An 8,017-nucleotide genomic window follows, 5' to 3' on the forward strand; every position below is an offset into this window, starting at 1 on the left:
CCATGCTCATTGTCTTTGCTTTTGTACCAGTCTTTTTGGCCGCTTAATGAGCTCCTTCTTATCTTTGAAGACCCAACTCAAGCGACAGCTCTGTGAAGGTCTCTCTCTTATTTCCTCTGCGAAGATATGGGGACCCTGGACATAATGTTATTATTGTACTTATTCTCTTGAGTTCACTTAGCCATGGCCTGCCTTTCTCACTAGTTTAAAAACGCTCTGAAGGTAGGACTGTCTCTCTGATGCATCCCTTTGCCCCACAGCCTGTAAAAGGGTCTGCTGACACATAACTGATACTCAATACATAGGTGGTGAATTCAGAAGGCTGTGCAAATGACGCTAGAAGGGTAGATGGGTTTAAACATTATTCAAGGATGTCCTAGGTACCCAGCACTTAACAGGAGCTGTCCAGCTGAGTTCCCAGTTCCCAGCTTGAGGCCACCTGAAAGTCAGTAAACAGATCGAATGAAAAGTGAGAGAGCATGAGTTGTGAGGACAAGGAGAACCCCCTGCTCCCGCAACCAAGGACATCCACAGGTCCCTTTTGTTGTTGTCATTTAAGGTCACTAGTCCAGATGTACTGCAATCTGCTAATTTAGGCCTGGTCGGCCATTGTTGATTCAACATTTTTGATCCAAGCTCCAGTCCATGGTTAGAACCTGTTTATTCCTATTTGGGGTTTAGGTAGCATCCTAATAGCAGGGGAGTAAGCCTTCTGCAGACATCCCCAAGGGGATCAGGGAAAGTCAGTGATAAAGACTGTGTATTGGGCACTTACTGGATGTAAAGCCATCTGGGCAACCCAGCCCTGGATAAAAGAGCAGGAAGACGGGCGTGAGAAGGAGCAAGATATAGCAGGGTTATAAATGGGAACCCTGGGGGTTAGCTCAGTGAACTAGGCTTGCTGACATTTGTAAGGAAAAAAAAAAACAACTGCAAAATGCATTCAGGTGGGGCTGTTCATGCATAATGACAAGGGTGTGGTGCTTCTAGTCCCTGACTGAGCTCTGCCCCTTTGCTGGCTACAGATTAGCCCTAGAGGTTGCCAAGACTCCGGTGCTCAGGCAACAGAGAGGAAGGGAGGGGAGGAAAGGGACATGGGACACAGACTTTCTGAGAAGCTTCTGACTCTTGCCTAGAACATTTAGGGAATCTGAGGATCAAGCAGCTTAATGTCCCTTGTCAGCAAGACAGGGCTGCTGTCTAGTAGCCATGAGGCAGGACAAGGGCAGGGACAGCGGAACCCAACTTATTTGTGCTCATCCAGGATGAAACAGCACAGCAACTAAAGAGGGGGCCGCTGCGGGGTGTAGAAACCACGGTGAGGTGCCCATTCTGGCCACAGATGAGTAGAGGAAGGCCTCCCTCCCTCACTGATCCATAAGTAGTGGTGGATCGTGGCGTGAGCTAGACTGTAAGCTCTACTAAGTTGCAAGAGGGCAGAGACTGTGTGTTTCCTTCACCACTATGAGCTGCAGCCCCAAGTCAGTGTCGGAAACATCACAGATGCTCAGGAAAATATTGTTGTCCAGAGAGAGAAACAAATGAAGTGGGAAACTACAAATTAGAAAATCTGCAAGTGGGACCTGGACCACTTCTTACTTCTCCCTATTCCATGTGACCTGGATTCCAGGGCCTTTCTGAGTAAGTGACTTTGGGCAAGTTACAGTTCTCAGAACCCAGTGTTTTGTTGGGTTTTGCTTTTTCATCGATAAGGTGGAGATGGTAATACTTCAAAGAGTTTCTGTAGGGATTGAATGAGATAATGTATACCAAAGTGATCTGTAAAAACTATGAAGTGTTGTGCAAATGTTACCCCTTGCTGTTTTGTGATGATGACATGATGGTGACAGTAACAGTGACAGTGACAATGATGGTTTCTCTCAGAAGAAGGTGGTGTGAAATGGTAAAGGAACTTTAGAGAATTTAAGGTTGATATGTGGGACAGGCGTGGATATGCCGATGGAAAGAAAAGGTCACAGAAGCCACACACCCCAGTGCAGGATTTGCTCACACGGTTTGTGTTTGTTAATTTTGAATGCCACGTTAAGGAAGCTCATTTTAAGGCAAGGAGTGTCTTTCGCTGCTGTTTGTTCCCCATGCACCTTACACTGTACTTGCTCATAGCAAGTAGAAAACACTTGTTGCGGGGAGAAATGGATGAATGTGGCCAAAAAGAAATGAGAAGGTTGGTTGAGCAGAGATTGCTCCCTGAAAGTAATTTGTTCAAGCACAATCAAAACTGATCTTGTTGCTCCCTGATTCAAATACTCCATTGGCTCTTCATTGCTCAAAAAATAAAGTCCAAGCGTATCAGTATTATTAGGGCATAGAAGGTCCTTCATAAACTAGATCCAACCTATCCCTCCAGTCTCACCTTCCATCACTCCATCTCCCCCAATGCTAATTCCTTGCACAGCTGTCTTTGCTTGTCCTACATTCTAATGATAGTGAACTTCTTAGAGTCCCCTGGACATGCCAGGTCTTTTCATGGGCCATTTCCTCCCCTTGGCACACTCCTGTGAATCCTTTGAGATATAGCTTCAGTGCTCTCTGTTTTGTAAAGTGCTCCCTGATATTCCCAGATTTTATTCATTCACAGAACAAGTGTTTCCTTAGCACCAGCTATAAACCAGACACTGTCTAAGTGCTGGACATACCAGTGAGCACATCAGAGCAGGTCTGTCTTCATGGATTATTCAATCAAATGACAGGTAGGGGAGAATTATAGACAAAAGAAAGAAATTGATAGATACTATGTTAGGAGGTGGTAAAAGTAAGGGGGATGGGGACCTGGGGAACAGGTTGAGGGTGCCATTTTATTTAGGATGATGTATCAGTCAGGACAGGACAGGTTATGTTGCAATAACAAACAACCCCCTGCAATTTGATTGGTTTATAAGATTTGCTTCTAGGGCGCCTGGGTGGCTCAGTCGGTTAAGCGACTGCCTTCAGCTCAGGTCATGATCCCAGGGTCCTGGGATCGGGCTCCCCGCTCGGCGGGAAGCCTGCTTCTCCCTCTCCCACTCCCCCTGCTTGTGTTCCCTCTCTCGCTGTCTCTCTCTCTCTCTCTGTCAATTAAATAAATAAATAAAATCTTAAAAAAAAAAAAAGATTTGCTTCTAGCTCATGCCACGTGACCACTGAAGGTCAGCTGGGGCTTAGCTTCACATTCCTCACTCTGAGGATAGGCCCAAGTAAGCATTTCCAATTGCCCTGGCAGAGGCCGAGGAAAATGAGAAAAAGCATACACCAACCGTTAAGGGTTTCACCTGAAAAATGGCACAAGTTCTATCTCCTCACATTTCATTGGCCAAAATGAGTCACATAGTCACACCTCAGTTAAAAAGGACATGAAAGAGCAATCCTACCATCCTCCTGAAACGAGAGAGAACCAAATATATGAGAATAGCCCTAACATTGCTACACATGGTCAGGGAAAGCCTCTCTGATAAAGGGGTACTTAAACAGAAACCTCAAGAGAGTAAGAAAGTAAGGAGCTAGTTGGTAGATATTGGGGCTGGGGGACATCATCCTTCTGGCTTCTCAGGCCAAACAGCTCAGAGCCATTCTTGACTCTTTCCTCTCTTCCTTTCCCAGCCTACACAGACCCATCAGCAAATCTCGTCAGCCTTACTTTCAAAATACATCCAGATTTGACCACTGCTGACTGCCTCCTCCTCTGGTTCAAGCCTCATCATCTCTCCTCTGGATTACTGCAGTAATTCTTGCTGTTTCTGCCGGTGGCCCCCACAGTCTGTTCTCCTGGTAGTAGCCAGAGAGATCCTTCTCAAATTTAAGTCAGATCATGACACTCCTCTGGCCAAAGTCTTCTTCTTCTTTTTTAAGATTTATTTATTTATTTGAGAGAGAGAGAGAGAGAGAGATTATGAATTGGGGAAGGGGCATTGGGAAAGAATCCCAAGCAGGCTCCTCGCTCTGGGCTCCAATTGGGCTCAATGCAGGACTCAGTCCCATGACCCATGAGATGATGGCCTGAGCACAAACTAAGAGTTAGATGCTCAACCGACTGAGCCACCCAGGTACACCTTCTCTGCCCAAAGTCTTCTATGGCTTCCTGTCTTTCTCAGAGTAAAAGCAAAGTCCTTACAGGGCCTCACACTGCCCAGACCCCACCCTGGATGCTCTCCACCCTCATCCATGGCTTGCCTTCTCACTCACTCTATTCCAACTGCACTAGCTAGCCTCTGTGATCTATTCATCCAATTTGGTCAGTGAGGATTGGAGTGCCTTGTTTGGGCTAGGCACCATTCTCAGTACTATAAATGTAAGGGTAAAAACACTTAAAAACACATGCTTCCTCTATTGTAATTAGTGTGTTTACCTGTCCATCTCTTTGATTACACTATTACCTCTGTTTCCGTGTTACTCATCTACATAGCTTTGTGCCTAACACTATAGCTTGGCAAGCCTTGGTGAACAATCAAAACTTATTTGAGTGGAGGATGGAAGGATGGATGGACAAACAAAAGTAGATAGATGATAGACAGACAGATAGACACAGACAGACTTCAACTTTATTGGAACTGTGGCATGTGCTAGATAGACTATACCAGCCTCTAACAGCTGAGGTCATTTGCAAGAAAAGCCTGACAGTGGAGGGCCCTATCTGAATTTGATCAGCATTTTTAGGGAGACATAAAAATTAACAGATTTTCTTGTATGAAAAAACAGACCCAAGATCTGAAACAATTTAGTCTTGCTAGATGAGTCAACCCTAGGAAAGAAACACAAGCTCAAGTGGTAAACCACAGCCCATTTACATACCCCATGGTTTAACTTGAACTTTAAGGAGAGGAAAAAGATGGGTTGATGAGGTCAGAAATAAAAGTAATTTATTACCCATAATATTGGAGGGGAATATATTAGGGTCCTTGGAGGCTCTGTTTAAACTTATAATTTTTTTTAATCTAAAGCTTGTAGTTAAAAATCCTCAAACATGAATAGATAATCTTTCCATTTCTACCCATGTCAGTTTCAGAGAGCTCAAAGTATTAGTGTGTATCAGGAGCAAATTTATCTAAACTGCAGGCTGAAACTTCTGTGTTAAAGAGACGCGCTACTACTTAATGTACAAGTAGAAAAGAAATTCATCCAGAAGATACCAAAGAAGCTTCTTAATGGATTCCCCTACAAAGATGAGTCCTTTCCTCTTTATTTTTTTAAAGATCTTATTTATTTATTTGAGAGAGAGACAGACAGAAATAGTAACAGAGAGCATGAGTGGGGAGGAGCGGGAGAAGCAGGCTCCCTGCTGAGCAGGGAGTCTGATGTGGGGCTCCATCCCAGGACCCTGGGATCATGACCTGAGCCAAAGGCAGACGCTAACTGACTGAGCCACCCAGCGGCCTCTAGTCCTTTCCTCTTTAGAAGGAAGAAAGTTACTCCCCTTGGATTGGAAAAAAGACAACCATGTGGTTTTGCTGCATTCAATGCAGATGAGGTTCTATGGTGAGCTCTCCTTCTGTCACCTTCTGCCAAATGATTGGGAGTTCGCTTTCCTAGTGCTGGTTGAAAGGAAGAGAGTCAGAGCAGTTAGCAGGAATGTGGGGGGACCACTGGCTGAGTTAGAAAGTCCTGGGCCCCCCAGGCCTATTAACAGAGAAACTGTGGCTAACGCATGATAACAACTTGTGGCTAATGCTTGATAACAACTGTTGTTAGCAGTTAGTAAGTAGTTCAAACAATTGAGCCTGTTCTAGATCTCCAAGAATTCAGTCAGGTGAGGAAATTCTGCATCTTTCTTAAAAATTAAAAGGATGTACTCTTTATATTATGTAAAGGCATGCACAATTTATATTTCTCAGAACACATATGGATGTGTTTATATAATTACATTATATTCTATAATAATATGGGTTGTTCCACAACCCAATTAGGTGGTAAGCTCCTAATTAGAAGGGGTCATGTCGGGGTGCCTGGGTGGCTCAGTCAGTTAAGTGTCCAACTCTTGATTTTGGCTCAGGTCATGATCTCAGCGTTGTGAGATCAAGCTCCGTGTCAGCCTCTGCACTTAGCACGGAGTCTGCTTGAGATTCTCTCTCCCTCTACCCCTCCTTCTCATGCTCTTTCTCTCAAATAAATAAATAAATAAATAAATCTTTAAAAAAAGAGACGGGATCATGTTTAGTTTGAAAACACATTTAGGCCGCGCTGCGAGGCGGCGGTTCGGTCCCAGCAGAGGTGAAGCGTGCAGTCGCATCTTGACTGTGCTTTGACGCAGCACCTGCTTCTAATCTGAGAGGACCCGAGGCTTGCAGCTTTGCCGATCAAGACTCTGTGGAATGAAACAGAACAGAGATCAAAAGTATCCCACTCCTCAGCGGTACAGTTCATCTCGTCAGCCAGGGAGAGAGCCTGGATGCTCGAGTTGGGGAATGGCGGTCAATGTGTATTCTACCTCGATAACCCAAGAGACTATGAGCAGACATGACATCATCGCATGGGTTAATGACATAGTATCTTTAAACTACACAAAAGTGGAACAGCTTTGTTCAGGAGCTGCCTATTGCCAGTTCATGGATATGCTCTTTCCAGGCTGCATTAGTTTGAAGAAAGTAAAATTTCAAGCAAAGTTGGAGCATGATTATATTCACAATTTTAAACTTCTGCAAGCATCATTTAAGCGAATGAATGTTGATAAGGTGATCCCAGTGGAGAAGCTGGTGAAAGGGCGTTTCCAGGACAACCTGGATTTCATTCAGTGGTTTAAGAAATTCTATGATGCTAACTACAATGGGAAGGAGTATGACCCTGTGGAAGCACGGCAAGGGCAAGATGCAATTCCTCCCCCCGACCCTGGCGAACAGATCTTCAACCTGCCGAAAAAGTCTCACCACGCAAACTCCCCCACCGCAGGTGCGGCTAAATCAAGTCCAGCGTCTAAGCCGGGATCCACACCTTCTCGTCCCTCATCAGCCAAAAGGGCTTCATCCAGCAGCTCAGCATCCAGATCTGATAAAGATTTAGAAACACAGGTCATACAGCTTAATGAACAGGTACATTCATTAAAACTTGCCCTCGAAGGTGTGGAAAAGGAGAGAGATTTCTACTTTGGCAAGTTGAGAGAGATTGAGCTACTCTGCCAAGAACACGGGCAGGAAAATGATGACCTCGTGCAGCGACTAATGGAAGTCCTCTATGCTTCAGAAGAACACGAGGGCCACCCGGAGGAGCCTGAGGCTGAAGAGCAAGTCCACGACCAGCAGCCCCAGCAGCCGGAAGAGTACTGAAGCGTCCTGGCCGCTCGCGCCTTCAGCTGTGCGTGGGAACTTTTCTTCTGGAGAAATGCGTGGCCTCAAGCTCAGCCGTAACCAGTCGTTCCCAGTCTGCCGTTAACATCAACGCACTGATGGGCGCCTGGGTGGCTCAGTTGGTTAAGCAACTGCCTTCGGCTCGGGTCATGATCCTGGAGTCCCGGGATCGAGTCCCGCATCGGGCTCCCTGCTCACCAGGGAGTCTGCTTCTCCCTCTGACCCTCCCCCCATCTCATGTGCTTTCTCTCTCATTCTCTCTGTCTCTCAAATAAATAAATAAAATTAAAAAAAAAAAACATCAACGCACTGTTGCATCCGCCAGCCACCGCGCTCGGTTCCCATTTCCTTTGCCAAGACCCATTAGCAGCCGGCCGTTGGGCGGCCTGAGAGATCACAGGGTCACATCCCTTCTACTTCACTACTTGGCTGCTTGAGATTGATTCTGCTCTTTTCATTTCTCAAACTCCCCCCTTCCCAACACCACCCCTCCTTTTATCCTGGTGTGAAACAATGGTAATTTGATATATGGTATTTATATCGGCATTTCTCAACCAGTGTCACTAGATGTCACACATTCGTGGTGCTTTGATGTTTGCAAGTCTAACCTCTAAAGGTAAATTTGGTCAAATAAATTGGAGCAAAGGGAAAGAGATACTTGATATGAAAGCCATAAGGACAGTGACTCGTTTCATAGGAAAAAAAAAAAAAGATGGAATCAAAACTAGGACTTCAGGGCCCAGCAG

At 45.4% G+C, this 8,017-nt stretch overlaps 1 pseudogene; it reads left to right on the forward strand.

Annotated features, from left to right (window-relative positions):
* The first annotated feature begins 6,180 nt into the window (after window positions 1-6,180).
* Window positions 6,181-7,366, forward strand: LOC112826694 (microtubule-associated protein RP/EB family member 2 pseudogene; annotated as a pseudogene).
* Window positions 7,367-8,017: the final 651 nt, after the last annotated feature.

This window comes from Callorhinus ursinus, unplaced genomic scaffold (genome assembly GCF_003265705.2).
Source record: "Callorhinus ursinus isolate GAN/ISIS: 27379988/994484 unplaced genomic scaffold, GSC_fseal_2.0 scaffold7, whole genome shotgun sequence".
NCBI lineage: Eukaryota > Metazoa > Chordata > Mammalia > Carnivora > Otariidae > Callorhinus > Callorhinus ursinus.